Here is a 16008-nt window from a genome sequence, read left to right on the forward strand (position 1 = left end):
TGTTTATAGTATTGGTAGACTGAAACAGCCTCCTTGATTTTTCCCTGTTTTAACATTTTTGCCTGTGGGTGATGGAGTTTAATTAAGGGTAACTAGTAAATATTTATTCTCTTGGCAGAAATAGGTCCAGGTTTGTCTGTTAAAAATACTACATGGCTTCCCTCTTTGACTGCAGTTAACTGAACCAAACACTCTGCAATTTTATTAATATCAGCAAGGAAATAGACCTCAAACCCCACCGCCACAAGCTTTTAACTGTGCAGCTTTCCCCCAGCCAAGGAGCACCTCTCCCCCCAAGCATGCCTGTCCCCTGCATCCCGGTCCCTGCCGAAGTGAAGCCCGTTGCCATGGAAGCCTCATTAAATCTGCATCTCGCCTGGCCGGGGCTGCAGGGGCTGCGGCTGTATTTTTAGCCGGCGGTGGTTGCATAAGGGGGGCGGGATGGGACCAGGATGTGCCTTGTATCTTGCCTTGATGGAAGTCTGCCAGGAACCACCACGGGCCAAAAGACATGTCCTGCTCAGGGAACTCTCTCAGGCCAGGCAGCCTTTGGCAGCCCCCAGTGCTGGAGGTGAGCACAGGGAAGATGCAGCGTGCGGGGTTTGGCATAATGGCCAAGCAAACTTTAGGGTGGTGGCATAGTTCTGCCAGGGGCTCCGGAGAATGAGGGTCTCTTTAGATTAGACTAAAGATAATAAATCTCTCTTGACTTGAGCAAAACCTTAACACCTGGAGGGGTAGGAGGAAACTCATCAGAGCACAGCTGAAGAACAGCACTGCACTCCTAGCCACATACATTTGTGGGAAAACAATGCCACATCTAAGCATACAGCCCCCAAAAGAAGAAAATAGAGCTAGATGGTGTCAGGGATGCTCAGGGTGAATCCAATCTTGGGTATAATGTTGCCTAAATCCATTTTTGGATGGACTGGATTTGAGCCCGTCTCCCTGTTTGACAAATAGATGACAACTGCGATAGCGATCTGAAATCTGCTCTTATTGTAAAAGCAACATACAAACACGCACCAAAGAAAACCCAAAACAAAGCACAAAAACAGTATTAAAAAGAAAAAATTTAAAAAAACCTCCAAACTGCCCCACATGTTCATTCCTTGTCAATTCAAATCAGAGTTGCTGGAAGTAGAAGACAAAAAAAGAGGTTTTAGCATCTCTGCACTGTCGGGCTTTCTTGGCTCAAAGCATGGAGCTAGGCCCTCCCTCTCTCAGCACTGAATCCCAGCAGCGCTAAACGTTCCAATAATCAGATTTTTATCCTGAATTACACCTGGGCAATCTTTCAGTCTTCTGTGGGTCTCACAGATGGCCAGGAGAGCCTTGTTCAGCCTGCAAAACTGTTATTATTTGTGCTGAGTCATGAGAAGGAAGGAGTCCAGCTTGACTGTAAACTAATAACTCTTGCCTCTAATAAAAGCCATGTCTTTCGTTGGAGGCTGTGAAAATCTGATCTGGAGCAGTTGGGCTAAAATTAAACAGAGCCCAATGCTGCTATCCTGTACAGTCACACTCCATCAGAGCAGAGTCATATGTGAAGCTTCAAGGGCTAGTAGGGGCTGTTACCATCATTGCTTTTAAAAGAGATAGCAATATCATTAGTAGCCTTTTCTGTCCTTTTTCCAGCTGCAGGTCTCCAAATGCCTGTCTCTGCAGGAGGAACCAACTGGTAAATAGATGTTTAATAACAAAACCAAAAAAGAAAACAACAACAACCTCAGAAAGAAACAAACCACCAAACCCAGCATTATTTCTAATTTGCTGGAAGTGGGATGTGACCTGGCTGTCTGTAGGCATGTGCCTGACAGAGCCAGCTTTTGCTGCTGCAGGCTTTCTCTGGCTGTAGACCATCTCTAAGTCCTTCATGGGGGGTTATTTCCAGCTTCAGGGCTGGCTCCACAGACCTTTCTCAACACTAGTACCTGAAACAAGTTTGCAAGGGTTCACAGGGACTCCTTTACAGCTGTAGGAGATGGTACATCAGTCTTGCCATGAGATTAGGCCAAGTGATGTTTTGCCCAGGCAGCTTCATCTCTCCTGATTCAGTATCGTGATTGTGAGTCTTGCACAGCTGAAGTGAAAGTGGACTTTTCAGACTGCTTCAAAAAGCCCTAAGTGATTTCATCTGACCCTTGCTCAGAGCCTGACTCTGGTTTTCAAAGACCCAGCCTGGTAAGCTCCTGCTTGGCAGCACCCACCGACCCAGGAGGGCAGACATGGGTGCTGTAGGGGCCAGGGCACTCCTCCTTGGGCCCTTGCAGCAGTGATTCTGCAGATGGACAGAAATAGCTGCTGTGCTGCAGCCCAGAGCCAGTGCTGCTCCAGCAGCAGCCCCGGGTGCCAGGGGTGTTCCCTGGTGGCAGGAAGGTCAGGCAAGAGCCCGGGGAGCCCGCAGCAGGGGGGGAAGCTCACTTGTGTGTTTCATTCCCATCTGCTCCAGCTGATTGCTGCCTGTGAAGCCAAGCAAGTCTTTGATATCCTCTCTGCTTCAGCTCTGCTTCTGGAGAGCAAAGATAAGTGCAGTCTATCCACAGGTGAGAAGCCAGGGGAGAACCTCAGATGGATGAGGAGCATGGTGGTTTGTGGCTGTTTGGCATCAGTTTGAAGGGCTTTTAACGTGTGCAGTTTATTTCTCAGCATATATTTTATTCCACTGCCTTTCTAGGGTGGCAAAGGAAGCACGGGGCAATGTGATGGCAAGGAGGAAAGGGACAGTCTCTGAAAAATAGAATAAGCCACTGATAAACACAGACAGACATCCTGGTAAACAGACAGACAGAGCAGAAGGCTCCTGCTCCTGACAGTCTCCCTGGCGTATAGCAGTTTCCTTGTAAGAGCGCTGACATCACTGCAGGGCACGTGTGAAACGAGCTGGAAGAAAGCAGAGGCTGGGGCAGGGAGGAAACGATGCTCAGGCACCAATGGCGTTGCAATTCAATTATGTTCTGGCTGGGCAGAGAGCTGGGATGGGACCTCCTTTCAAAAAAAAAACTGGCTTTAAAAAACTCAGGTGCACCTTTTCTCTTCAGAAGAGCTTTATCTTGGAATCTCAAGTCCTAAGAAGTTTTCTAGGTCCCATAATGAGCAAAACTCCTGATTGAGCCATGGCATTACTTTTCTAAAATAAATGGGCTGGGAGGGCAAAGAGGGAGCCCATTAAACAACAGCCCTTCCTCTGACACCACAAGAGGTTCATCCTGGAGTTCTTCTTGAAGTTTTAGCCTTCAGAGCAGTTGTGTCACGTTGCTGAACCCCTGAGGACATGTGTACTAATGCTGGGCTGAAGGGTGCTGTACCTGCCACCAAGCTAGATATGAGACCAGGGCTAAGAATGATTTTTTCTTATTAATTGCAGTTCCAGCTGCAGATGGAGGAAAGTATGTGAGACCAGCCTACAAACCCAACATTCAGTCATATTTGATATATGACAGAGGGCATCAGGATTGTGGCTGGTCTTTCACAGGACCACTCAAGTCATACAGTTGTTCAGTGGTGTTTTCAAAACTTGGGAGGGAGAAGACAGAGTATCAAGATTTATCAAGGTCTGAGGCGTTGAAAGTGTTGTAGTTGGAGGGCTTATACAGCAAGAATAGGAACAAGAGTTGAGGGGCATGTTGGAATGAAGGTAGGCTAAATTTTTAGGATGGGTGAAGGGCCTTGGTGCTAACTCTTGCCATAAGGTAGAGAACAGAGGAGGAGATTCTTGCTTGTCAGCCAGGGACCCCAGGAGGAATTCAAGCTTTCATGTGAGTCATTTGGCAGCTTAGCCAAAACCAGATCAAGAGTGGCCCTGCTGAGGACTGGCTGGTGATGGTGCATGAGAGGCAGTGTGCACTGCCAGCCCAGAGAGCCAGATGTGTCCTGGGCTGCATCCAGAGCAGCCTGGGCAGCAGGGCAGGGAGGGGATTCTGCCCCTCTGCTCTGCTCAGACCCCACCTGGAACCCTGCATCAGCTCTGGGGTCTGCAGCAGAAAGGAAAGGGACCTGTTGGAGTGAGTCCAGAGGAGGGCCCCAAGATGATTAGAGGGAAAGAGCACCTCTGCTGTGAGGAAAGGCTGGGAGAACTGGGATTGTTCATCCTGTAAGAGAAGGCTTGGTGTGACCTAATTGTGGCCTTTCAGTACCTGAAGGGAACCTGTAAGAAAGAGGAAGAGGGACTTTTTACAACAGCGTGTAGAGAGACAGGACAAGGGCGAATGGATTCAAACTGAAAGAGAGTAGGTTTAGAATAGATATTAGGAGGAAGTTCTTTGTTATGAGGGTGGTGAAGTCTGGAGCTGGTCCAGAGAAGCTGTGGATGCTCCATCCCTGGAGGTGTTCAATGCCAGGTTGGAGCTCTGAATAACCTGGTCTAGTAAAAGGTGTCCCTGTCCATGGTAGGAAGGTTGGAACTAGATGATCCTTAAGATCCCTTCCAACCCAGGCCATTCTGTGATTCTGTGAATCAGTAGGAGACCTGCATGGGTGGGTGGATGCTGTGCAGGCCATGGTGTGCTTGGTCTGTTTGATGGGGTCCCCTGTCTGGCTGAGTAAGGCTGTCCTGCATGGGGCCAGGCTGTGGCAAGGCAGGGAGGCAGTGCAGCAGCCCATCTCTCTGTGAACTGAAGCTGGGTCATTAATCATGGCTTGAGGGTTGCACTGCTGACTGATGACGTGATTTTTGTTCAGTTTATGAATAAGGAGTTGGTTTTTTAATGGTGCAAAGCTCTGGATTCTGAAAGTAAAAGCCTAGCAGAGCTGGCTTCCTTCTGGGAATCTGCAGCTTCTCCCAAGGCATGAGCTCCTGGAAATTCAGTAAATGGCCCTGTTTGGTTTTCCGAGTGTGTTTTTGTTCTGTAAGAAACAGAAATAAAACAGCCCCAAAGAGCGAAATGAAATGGTGTAGCTGAGTATCCTTTGTCCTATTTTCAGTGCTACAGAAGAGAACTGTGAGTCCCATCAAATGCACAGAGCCTTGGATAAAGATGCAGTGTCTTGGCTCTATGTAAATGATTGGATGTGCAGCTATGATTTGGTTGTGGCAATTCATTGTGCTGCCCCTTATCTTGGTCACAAGAAGCCTGTGACCGGAGCCAAAGCACCCCAGCTCTGGCTCCAGCTCCTTTTGTTCATATATAATAATTGTATCTGCAGTGTGCAGAGCGGGCTCGTTTCAGGCTGGCAGCTGCACAGCGTTGTTTGCAGCTCATTAATTTCCTACAGATTGCTGCCTTGCTGCTTTGGATGTAGTGCAACTCCAGTGGCTGGGCTGAGTGCCGTCCTGCAGAGCTGAAAGCACCGTCTGCGTGGGCGTGTGGGAAGAGCAGGGTGAGGGAGGGGACAGAGGGACTTGTGAGGCTGGTATCCGGAGGCGTTTGGGATGGGAAAGTTGGCTTTGCTCTCCACCCTTTTTGATGTGCTTTGAGCACTGAAATGTGTGGCTGCTGTCACATGCAGGAGCCAGAAAAGAATGGGGTGTTAGAATATGCCAGCTTCCGTGCTGGGAACTGGGGGCACTATCCTGACCTTTCTTGAAAAGCCAAATTGCACTGCCATTGTTGTCCCAAAACAGGTTCTTTCACTGATCTGTAAGATGCTGGTCCATACACAGAGTTGAGGTATTTGGCTGATTTACAGGTCTGTGCAGAAAGGCGTGCTGGGTGACAAATCCACAAAGTTAGCACAAGGACTAGCAAAACTTTTCGCTATTTATATGTTTTAGCAAACAAAGGTATTAATGTTCATTAGCTACAGGTTCCATAGTGCTCTTATTAATTGGTATTCTGTCATCTGTTGGTTAAATTATTTCAGTCCTCTGAAATAATATTTCAGTCCTCTGAAATACCTTATGCTAATTAGTCCACATGCTCAGTTTCTCTTCTTTTGAGTCCATTGGTTTCCTGAGTTGGTACTTCATGAGTGATGGTTGCCATCTCCTCTTGACAAAATGACCTTTTGCCCAGTCAGAGCTGATTTCAGCACAGTTGCTGAGTTGGCTTTATTAGTTTCTTCCTTATCTTGGGACTTCTGCCAAATGTCCTGCATTCCTTGTGTCCACTATCAGTAGTACATGCTTCTCCCCAGGCTTTGTTCACCTTTCCCTAGGTCTGAGATCACTGAAGCATGTCAAGCCCTAAACTTTGAACAAGGAAATTCTATCAACAGGTAATTTATCTTTCTAACACCTGGACATCAGCAGTGTAGCAATTGTAGGACAGTGAGTCTTGAACAGCCATGTTAGGAGGAGACCTTAGTCTCACCTATGTTGTCTCTGCTGGGAAGAGCAATGTTGCAGGCAGTAGGTATGAATCTGCTCATCTATCTGTGCCTGCAGCTGGTGCCAACCCAGGGAATGGGGATGTGCCTGGCAGGCAGAGATCAAGGACCTGTAATCCCTACCTGTAGTCCACCTTCACTCCCAGTACAGCCTGGCTCCTGTGCGGAGCTGCTTGTCCCCAGTGTGCCAGCATGTCCCAGCATGGCCAGAAGCTCATGCTTCTGGGTAGACTTGAGCAGCTCTGTCCCCAGCTGCAGCTCCCTGTTCGTCTCTACTGTTGGCAGCAGAGACAAAGCCACCCCAGCTATGACAGGAGCTGACCAAGTGTGGAGTCAGTATGAACTTGTGAAGCAGCATGGCAGCAGCAAGACGTTCACGGAGTTCCCAGAGTTGTTTTTGGCAAGGTCAGATCAAGGGAATCGCACTCTCCCAAAGGAGCAGTGCTTGAAGGCCAGCCCCTTGTGTCTCTTCAAACCTGCCATGACAAAGCATTGAACAATGCATGGCAGGGTCATGCCATCAGGCAATGCCAGGGGCTCATTACAGCTAACAAGCTCCAGCAGTTTTTACCCTGGGAGGAATTTAAAGCCTTCCCAGGCTGCTGAGGGTTGTTTTGAATCTAGTATTTCTCATTCCTCAACTTCCTCTCCCCCTCTGTCCCCACCTTCTCATCCTCACCAGCATCTCCATGGCAACCCTGTTGCTGAAGAATAGAGAAGACATCTAAATATAGCTCCCAAATCTACATGCCTTCAGCAAAAAGTCTAAAACCAGGGGCGACAGCTTGAAGCACTGATGTGCCAATACCAGCCAATGACAAGTGTCTGTCTTGCAGTGGAATTCAGGAGCATTGTGGTGGGACAAGGGGTCACTTCCAGCCGAATCCCTGTTTTGTGTTTGCTCAGGACATCTCAAGAGGCTTTGAGGTGTAGCCCAGCCTGCCCTGTCCTGTCCAAGGCACTCCCAGTCCTGTACCCTGTCAAGCATTGGAGCCATTCTCTAGAGCAAACAAAAGATCTCTAGAGCAAACAAAAGATCTCTAGTACTTTTTTTTTTTTTTTTTTCCATTGATACCCATGATGCATTTGATATCATAGGTGTTACTGTGGTGCATCAGATTCAGATGGAAGCAGTAAAATTCAAAGACCTTTAGTAAGGAATAGATGTCCTTCCTTCCTGCTCTTCTCTTTCTCCCTTCCTCCTTCCATCCTTCCCTCTGTTTGTCCCTCTGTCCCTTCCTCCCTCCCCACAGTATGGTTGTGGTTGAAGTTTTGCTCCCTCTGAAATTCCTTTCTAAGAAAAAAGGGCACAGAATCTCCTCAGTGAAGCTGTTCCCCTGGGAACCTACCCAAGGTAGGGAGGGGAGAAATGTCTATGCCCAGGGCCCTGGCTCTGCTTTGCACCTCTACCAGGCTGATACCCACCTCAACTGTCTGGTTTCATGGGCTGCCAAGTTGAATTATTGCTTGTACAAGACATGTACTTATTGTACAGACCTCAACAAATAGCTCCACAGGCTGTTGAAATTTTGTCTGCTCTCCCCTGGCCCTGAAACATCAAGTCTCATAGGGTCAGCAAGAAGAAGCTGACTTGGAGCAGGCCAGACAGGGGCCCACGTGTGTCTGTACACACAGCTTCAATATTTGAACCCAAATAGCTTCTTTAAACTGAACGAGGACAAGAAAACCTGTGGAGTTGGTCTGTTATGCTTGTACAACCTAACTTAAATAGCTCAGCTGGTCAGCAACACAGACTCAGCTGAGAGAAGGGGGATTTAACAAACTCTAATTTTCCCTTTCTGGCAGAAATTCTTAAAAACAAACTGTGGCATCTTTCCTTGAAGAACCCTGTATATTAGAGCATTTTATCATGTTTGAAAGAAGTGAAATACAGAGTGCCTTGGATATCTTGACTAGCAGAACTGACTGCATTATGGAAGCTTATGGAGCATTTTTTGGTGCTTCAGGGCTTCCAAGTTGAGTTTGAGACTTGAGAGTGAATTTGCCATTCACTATCTCCAGTGGTGATTCCCATGGCTACTACATGGATATACCACATCTCTTGAGTTGTCCTGAATACCATATTAGGCACTTAGGGATTTTTTCACATGGCATGGAAGTGCTTAATGGGATCACTTGCAACTTAGCAGCTCTGATTTCTCATTGCTGGTACAGTTATTTGCACTGGTACAAAGTAGGTGTGAAACACTGTCATGTGAATTTGGCAGCATTTCATGTCTCTTGGCAGTCTTGGGTGGCAGTGGGAAGTGAGGGCTGAGCTGATGTGCACAAAACGGGCACAAACTGAAAAATGAAGATGACCAGATAGACAACAAAACTGCTTTAGTGCTGTCATCTGGGATGGAGAAACCATAACAGGCAATTTAATTTTATTTTTTTTTATTTATTCAGATTTATTTTTTTAAAGCTATCACTATAAATCTTTTACTGGTAACACTTTAAAGTTTTCTTATACAAGTAAAGACCAAAAAATCCAGCTCTTAGTCTTGACTATGTCCCTTTAATTATCATGTGTCAGCCACTAAAGCATTTTCAATAGTTCTAATTGAAGCATGAGCCAATTTACTAATTAGCCAAGATTACGTGAGGAATACACAAAGGGAAGATGCCTTTCTGTGTCAATATTTCCTTCTTTATGCCTTAGGAGATCTGGTGTGATGTGAACAAACTGCACTGCTTACAGCCAGCCAGGCAGAGCCCCTGAGCTCCTGGTGGCCCTGCACATTGTCCCACACAGTCCCAGGGGTGGGCATGAAGGGTCACACAAGGCTTTGGACTGGGGTCATTGTCTCCACCTTGGGGTACAGCTGCTTCTTGTGTGGTGTCTTCTTCAGTGAACCTTTTCCCCGCTGTCTGTGAGCTGCTGTGGCAGAGCTGGATGTTTCTGGCCCTGGCCCTTGCAGGAGAGGAACAGAGATCCCTCGTGTGCTGCATGTGTGGCAGGGATAGGGGCTTGCAGAAGGGCTCTGGCTTTCCTGGCCAGTCTCAGACTCTGCCTGTGTAGGAGGAACAGCAGGGACACAGGGAGCCACTCCAGGAGGCAGTGCCAAAGGCTTCTTCCTCCTCCTGCCTTGTCAGTCTGGGTGAACATTACAAAGGACTTCATAGGGGTAAAGAGTTGAAATATGGGGAAAGATCATCCAGAAAACCATCTTTGTAATGTGGCTTTTAGAAAGCAGTTGGGCAACACCTACTTGTCAGGAATGGCTTGGTGAGAATGGCTCTGCCAAGAGGCAGGATGATAAGTTGTTTGCAGACATATTTTTTGAGGTCTTTTAGTTCCCTCATGACATAAATAGATTTTAGCAAGGAAGAGGAGGTGTCCTACAGAAGTGCAGAGCTCCTTCAAATGGGAACTATGTCAGATGAAGCCAGAATAAGTTGATACTCATATGAATAAGTGATACTTCCACCACCACTTCAAGCTCTCTGCTCTCTTCACGCACCTTCTTTCTGGTTGCATCACTCTATCGTGTTCCATAAAGACGATACGCTCTTCTTCCATGAAGGGTTCAAAGCAAGTAGGGACTGTTCCCTATCAAGTCCCTGAGAGAAATAAGGATCACAGGCACTGTGGATATAGAAACTAAAGTGTGGAAGTATCAACTGACTTACTTTTATGGCTTCAGGCTTGACAGGATAAGTACAGAGGTCATATAATGATTAGCACTGCAAAGAACCTTATTTTAATGATGATAGTTTCTTATAATAATTTAGCAGGTGATTTTGATTAAAAGATAATTAGTTACCATCTGATTATCCCATAAACCAACTTGACAACAAAAGAGAAAACACAGAAGAGAAAAAAACTTATTTTTTGGAGATGGTTTCTAACTATGTTACTTAATAGCCAACTGGCTGGTAGTGAAACTGTTGGGGCTGTCCCTCATGTGCTTGCTACACAAAGTAGGATAACTCTTGCACAGCTGCTCTTCCAAGGTCCTCATGAACAACACAGCCAGTTCTTGGAAGCTGGCCTACCATGGCTTGTCTCCAGCTTCTGCACCAACATCAGTTCTTCTGTAACTCAAACATCAGCAATGTACACATCAGTGATCTGCTCGAAACTGTGTTCTGACAGTTCATCTATCCTGTTGACACCTGCTTAGTTAATTGGTACCAACATCTTATCTGACCTTAGAGGCACCTTCAATTCTAACCTTTCTGCTAGGGCAAACTTCAACCATTGCCAGTGGCTGAATGCTTGAAAACCTGTCCCCCCGCCTCCAAAATCTCCATGGTAATCAAAAAAATCTTCTTTCATAAACAAGATCTTAAGACCAAAGTGCAGCCTGCCTGTCTTGGTCATAATCTGGATTGGTTCCTAAATTACCATGATTTTCTCTTGAAATTAAGACCACTCAGCATCTCCTTGGTGAGTTTAGTGTATCTGCTTTTGGATCTAATGATTCTGCCCTTCAAACTCTTCCTGTCTTTTTCCATGCTATGTGACAGCATAATTCTTTGCTTCAAAGTGCTCAGTTTGTTACTCTGGGTTATTGATGCACAGTTTCATATGACCATGGGCATCAAATCAGGCTTCTTTTGCTGGCTTTTTCACCTTTCCTGTGAGCACTGTCACAGTGCTGTGTTAAATATCTACCTCTCAGTGAACTGGGCAAAGACAAATCCCCACTCGTTATAACCTTACTTAATCCCTTCTGGTTTTCCTCAAGCACAAAGCATCACTGGCCAGCCAGTCAATGCAGACAATTGTCCTGCTCTGCTCTTCACTGGGTGGCATCACCTCGAGTCCTGTGTGCAGTTTTGGCCACCACAATATAAAAAAGGTATTAAACAATTAGAGAGCGTCTGAGGGAGGGCCATGGGGATGGTGAAGGGTCTGGAGGGGAAGTCACCTGAGGAGCAGCTGAGGTCACTTGGTCTGTTCAGCCTGCAGGAGACTGAGGGGAGACCTCATTGTGGTCTTCAGCATCCTCATGAGGGGAAATGTCAGGTACTGATCTCTTCACTCTTGTGACCAGTGGCAGGACTTTAGGAAGATACATGAAACTGAGTCAGGGGAGGTTTAGGTTGGATATCAGGAAAAAATTTTTACCCAGAGACTGTTTGAGCAGTGGAACAGGCTCCCCAGGGAAGTGGTCACAGCACCAGCCTGACAGAGTTCGAGAAGCATTTGGACAATGCTCTTGGGCACATGGTGTGATTGTTGGGGTGTCCTGTGCAGAGCCAGGAATTGGACTCGATGAGCCTGGTGGGTCCCTTCCAACTCAGCATATCCTATGATTTTATGACTGCCCTGTGAGGTCTTCTAGCATAGTTGCTGGGCCCTATCTGTATCTTGACAATGAGATCCCAAACCATTGCAGAGCACTGAGGGAGAATCAGACTGGTACCACATACTTTGAACTTCACGCTGCAGGAACCTGCACCCACAGCAAATCGGATGAAGATTTGGGTGTATCAAGATGTGTCAAGGACACAGTGGCTTGACCCAAGGTGTATGTACTAATGATTCACATTAATGAGTTACTGAACAACTCCTGGTACATCTCACTGCCCCAGGGTTGTTTACCTTGCTGTCCTGGCTGCTTTTCATCCTGGCTAATAGTGTCTCACCAGGGACTCTAAACTGTGCCCTTGCACAGCCCTGCCTGTTTCACTGGTATACACTTTGTGACATCTCCTCACTTGCTTTGTTTTTAGAGTTGTTTCACATTCCAAAGTCACACAGACCCGCACAGACATATCCTCTTAACCTTCTCAGCAATAATTCTTGCAAATGAGAGTGTCCACACAAAGAGATACTCAGTATTTTCTAGCACATTAATCAAATAACCATTCAGTTGTTGCCTTATGTGTTGGAAGTGGACGTGTTGTCAAATAAAATGATTTTATAGATTATCCTCTGTACTTCCCAGATGGGGAATTTAGCAACATCATGTGCACAAAGTCCTTTAGGAGAAGATCGATGTCTATTCATTTCATCTTCTGTTGCTTACTCAGGGAAATCTCATTCTTAATATTGCTCCCCAGAGGAGCTTTTCCATCCCTGACTTTTAAAACCAGTGATTGTTTCCAAGTGAATGTTGAAAGCAGAGCCTGGACTGCATTCATCTGAAAGCTATTGGGCGGCAGCTTGCAATGACCTCAGAGAAAAAGAAGCAAGTGAGCAGCTATCCTCACTTCTGTATAGCCAGGTGTTCCCTGGGAGTGCAGGCTTTTGGCTTGCCCTGCTGTGTCACAGGCCAAATTGAAAGCCTTGCTCAGTGTGCTGAGAGCTGCACTGAGCCCTGAATTTAAGAGCCCTTCCCATCACTGTACTCATGCAGGTGCTGATATTGGGCTATGCTGTGGCTTGGTGCTGGCAGTGGGCTTTGTGTTTTGCAGAGTGGCTCCTGGCTGCCAGCAGAGACTTTTGGATGGTCTCTGTTCTCTGCTTTTCATCCATCTGAGGTGTGTCTTGGCCCCAGTCAAACTGTCAGAGAGAATGGGGAAGGCTGAAAAGTGTTCTCCTTTCTCGGTGCAAAGTGTCCATAGGCTGGGGAATGAAAGCTGCTCAGCTGAGCAAGGCAGGCTTCAGATTCCTGCTTCCCATCGTGGTGAGCATGCCCATCAGGGCTGCTGCACGGCCAGCCCCTCTCGTGCCTGCCTCTGCCTCCATTAATTTCAGGGAGCTGTCATGATGTTCTTGCAGCAAAATGTTCCCAAGCCTCCCGCTCCCACACGCTCTGTGCCTCTCGGTGTCCTTCTGTCACAGCTCTCACATTAACGTGATGTCTTCCCGGGGCAGTGTTACACTCCAGCCCTTCTCTCCATCCATCTCCTCCACCCTTCATGCCTTCTGAGGAGGCAGCTCTCAGTGTGGCTGTAGGTGAGAGATGAGATTGTGTGGGAGCAATCTGTGTTTTGGCCTCCAGATAATTTATGACAGCTCAGGACGCAGCTGTATTTATGGCTGCTTTCATAGGCCTGGAGATGAACGAAATGCTCCCAGCGGTAGAGAAGCTGCAGAGCAGAGGAAAGGACAGCCCTCACCAGCCACAGTGGACTGGGAGGGGTGGCCTGATAGGCCCCCCTCCATCAGCACTGACCTTTCTGTGGTGACAGTCACGGGAGCAGCCAGCCGAGAGAAGGGCACTTCCCCTCGGGGAGCAAACCCAGCGCTGTGCCCCCATCTGTGCAGGCTGCAGAGCAGCCCGGGAGCAGGGATGCTGCTCTTCCCTCTGCCACAAAATCCCAGGGAAAGGTTAACTACTCCCCATTATGTGGCACTGGGTCTGTGAGCCCTTGCCTACCTCCCCGTGTCACTGCACAGTCCCCACCAACTTCTGCCCTGCTCCTTTCCTCCTTGCACGGGGAGGTCTGCCAACACTGGCTCTGGAGCAAGAGCTGGCAGTGGCTGCAGTTTGGCTCCCATCCCACCCCACCTGGGTCTCCAAGCACCATCTGGGCTCCTGCTGTGTCCCCAAGGCTCTAATGGGATGGAGGACCTGCTGGGCACTCACCACCCCTCAGCAAAGCTGGAGAGGTCGGGCACCACCTCCTTTGGGACTCAGTCAGATGGGCAGGGGAGTGCAAGGCCCAGCCTGTGTCCACGCAGGGCACCTATGCCTTTGGCCTGTTGCTTTGATCTGTCCTTCACCTGTTGTTTCACAACGGGGTAAAAGGTTCTTTTGTCCTTAAAAGCTTGTAGAAAAGGAGGAGACCAGGAAGTTACTGGATTGGTCACCAAGTTCAGACTTCTCTTTTTGGAAGAGCCGCCTGATGCTTGAGTGTCTGGTAATGGTCCAGTTTGCAGCAGAGCTGAGTTGGTCTAGGAGCTGGGAGGGTTTGTGATTGTTTCCTGACTGGAGGGGAGCTGCTTTTGCAAAGCCAGCACTTTGCCATGCTAGGCTCTAAGGATCCCCAGGAACTCTTCTTTCTCTTTCTTGAACTGCTTTTTTTTGTGTTAGAAAGACCCCTCTAAGGAAGTCTCAGCACAGTGGATCTACTTGGTAGGGCATGTAGAGGTCCTTGTACTTAACAAACTGTGCATAGGGAGGGTGAGGGAAAGGAAAGGAAAGGAAAGGAAAGGAAAGGAAAGGAAAGGAAAGGAAAGGAAAGGAAAGGAAAGGAAAGGAAAGGAAAGGAAAGGAAAGGAAAGGAAAGGAAAGGAAAGGAAAGGAAAGGAAAGGAAAGGAAAGGAAAGGAAAGGAAAGGAAAGGAAAGGAAAGGAAAGGAAAGGAAAGGAAAGGAAAGGAAAGAGGAAAGAAAGGAGAAAAGAAAAAGGAAGGAAAGGAAGAAGGTCAAATGGTTTGCATATATAATATTAACTGTACAAAGCCTTAGAATAGCTTTGTTGCAGCAGATAAGCTGACTCCCAGGAAACAGGGTCTGTGGTGTTTCTTTCCAAATTTTTGCAGACAAGCAATACTGAGTATTTTGAAGTTCCTAAAATGGAAAAAACATAAGCTATGGTACTTATGAAAAGGATTTTTAAAAGCAACCCACGTCCAGGAAGCACTGGCTGCTTTTGAAAAACCCACCTTCTGTTTTGTAGTAATGAGCAAGGAAAAGATCAGAGCTATGAATCAGCTGTAGGTTTAACTCAGCAAATTGAACAAGCTTTGCAAAGTATCAGGGGCCCAGATAACATCTGCTTCAAAAGCCAAATTCAACATCTCCAACAAAAATGCAACAAAAAATCATCATGATGAACTCTTAGCAGAGCAGCAACATTTACACCAGAGACAGACCTTTTAAAATTTTTCAGGCTGGATTAGCAGGGATTGAAGGAGTCTAGAGAAGGGAAAGGAGGCTTTCTGGCATAAGTGCAGGGTATGGGTAGAGCAAGCACTGGCAGAAATAAAGCTGATTTAGGTCAGAAAGAAGAATTGGAGGTGATTTTTTTCTTGCATATTCCTGCACTGATGGATAGGCAGATGTTATCAAAACTCTATTCCTACCCCTGTGCCATCATTTGAAAGAGAAGTGTTGGGACCAGGATCAAGATCAGAGTCAGCACAGGATTTCCACAGCTGGAGTGCAGGAGCAACTATAACTTGAGGGTCAAATTGTAGGCTGACCAAATAATTTTGTGGTCCTTAATGATACCAGTAGGAATGCAAGCTGCAGTGATGATTCTCCTGCTCTGTGCTGAAATGGTGATTTTCCAGAGGCTGGCTGTGGCAGCATCCCCAGGGTGGGGATCACAGCATCCCCAGGGTGCAGGGCTGGACTGCTTGTTCTCTGAAGCGCTGTGAGATCAAAGACACAGGGTGTATTCAATGCCAAAGGCTACAGGCTGAAGCACATAGAGATTTGAATTTGGGTCTATCCTTACAGATTGCCAGTGACTGTGATTACCAGTCCTGCATTTCTCTTCCTTCCCATTGCCAGTCAAGACTGATTGTGCACAACATGCACCTGGGCCTGATCTGACTGGTGAGGATGGGCAGGAGGAAAGAAGAGGCTGTTGCTGCAGGGCCATGTGTGGGTACAGAGCTGTGGGAAGCAGGGAATCTTTGACTGGCAGGAGGGGCAACTTGCCTGGTGGCTCTTGGGGCAATTGTTTTGAGGTAAGGGAAACACTTCTTTTGTGGAACCGACTTCTGGTTTAAAAAATGCAGATCCAGCTTGGGGTTGGGGTCAACTAGAAGCCCAGGAGCCCCAAGATGGCAAACAGATGCCCATTCAGAGGAGTGACATGTGCAGACAATGTTGTATTTGTTGTATGTGTTGGGTGTTATACCACCTTGGATGCAAAGCACCAACCTC

The 16008-nt window shown here is 47.3% G+C and overlaps 1 protein-coding gene across 9 annotated transcripts in view; it reads left to right on the plus strand.

The window, feature by feature from the left end:
- SLC8A3 (solute carrier family 8 member A3) overlaps positions 1 to 16008 on the plus strand; it is a 137145-nt gene that overhangs the window by 96298 nt on the left and 24839 nt on the right. The window contains exon 1 of one of the 9 annotated variants that reach the window (XM_086895131.1): positions 2452 to 2546. The exons of the other annotated variants lie outside the window; for them this stretch is intronic. The gene's annotated coding sequence lies outside the window, so the exon portion shown is untranslated. Of the gene's footprint in view, positions 1 to 2451; positions 2547 to 16008 lie in introns of those variants that run through there. 9 annotated transcript variants of the gene reach the window in all.

The sequence above is a fragment of the Cyanistes caeruleus genome, chromosome 6 (assembly GCF_971803275.1).
Source record: "Cyanistes caeruleus chromosome 6, bCyaCae1.hap1.1, whole genome shotgun sequence".
Lineage (NCBI taxonomy): Eukaryota > Metazoa > Chordata > Aves > Passeriformes > Paridae > Cyanistes > Cyanistes caeruleus.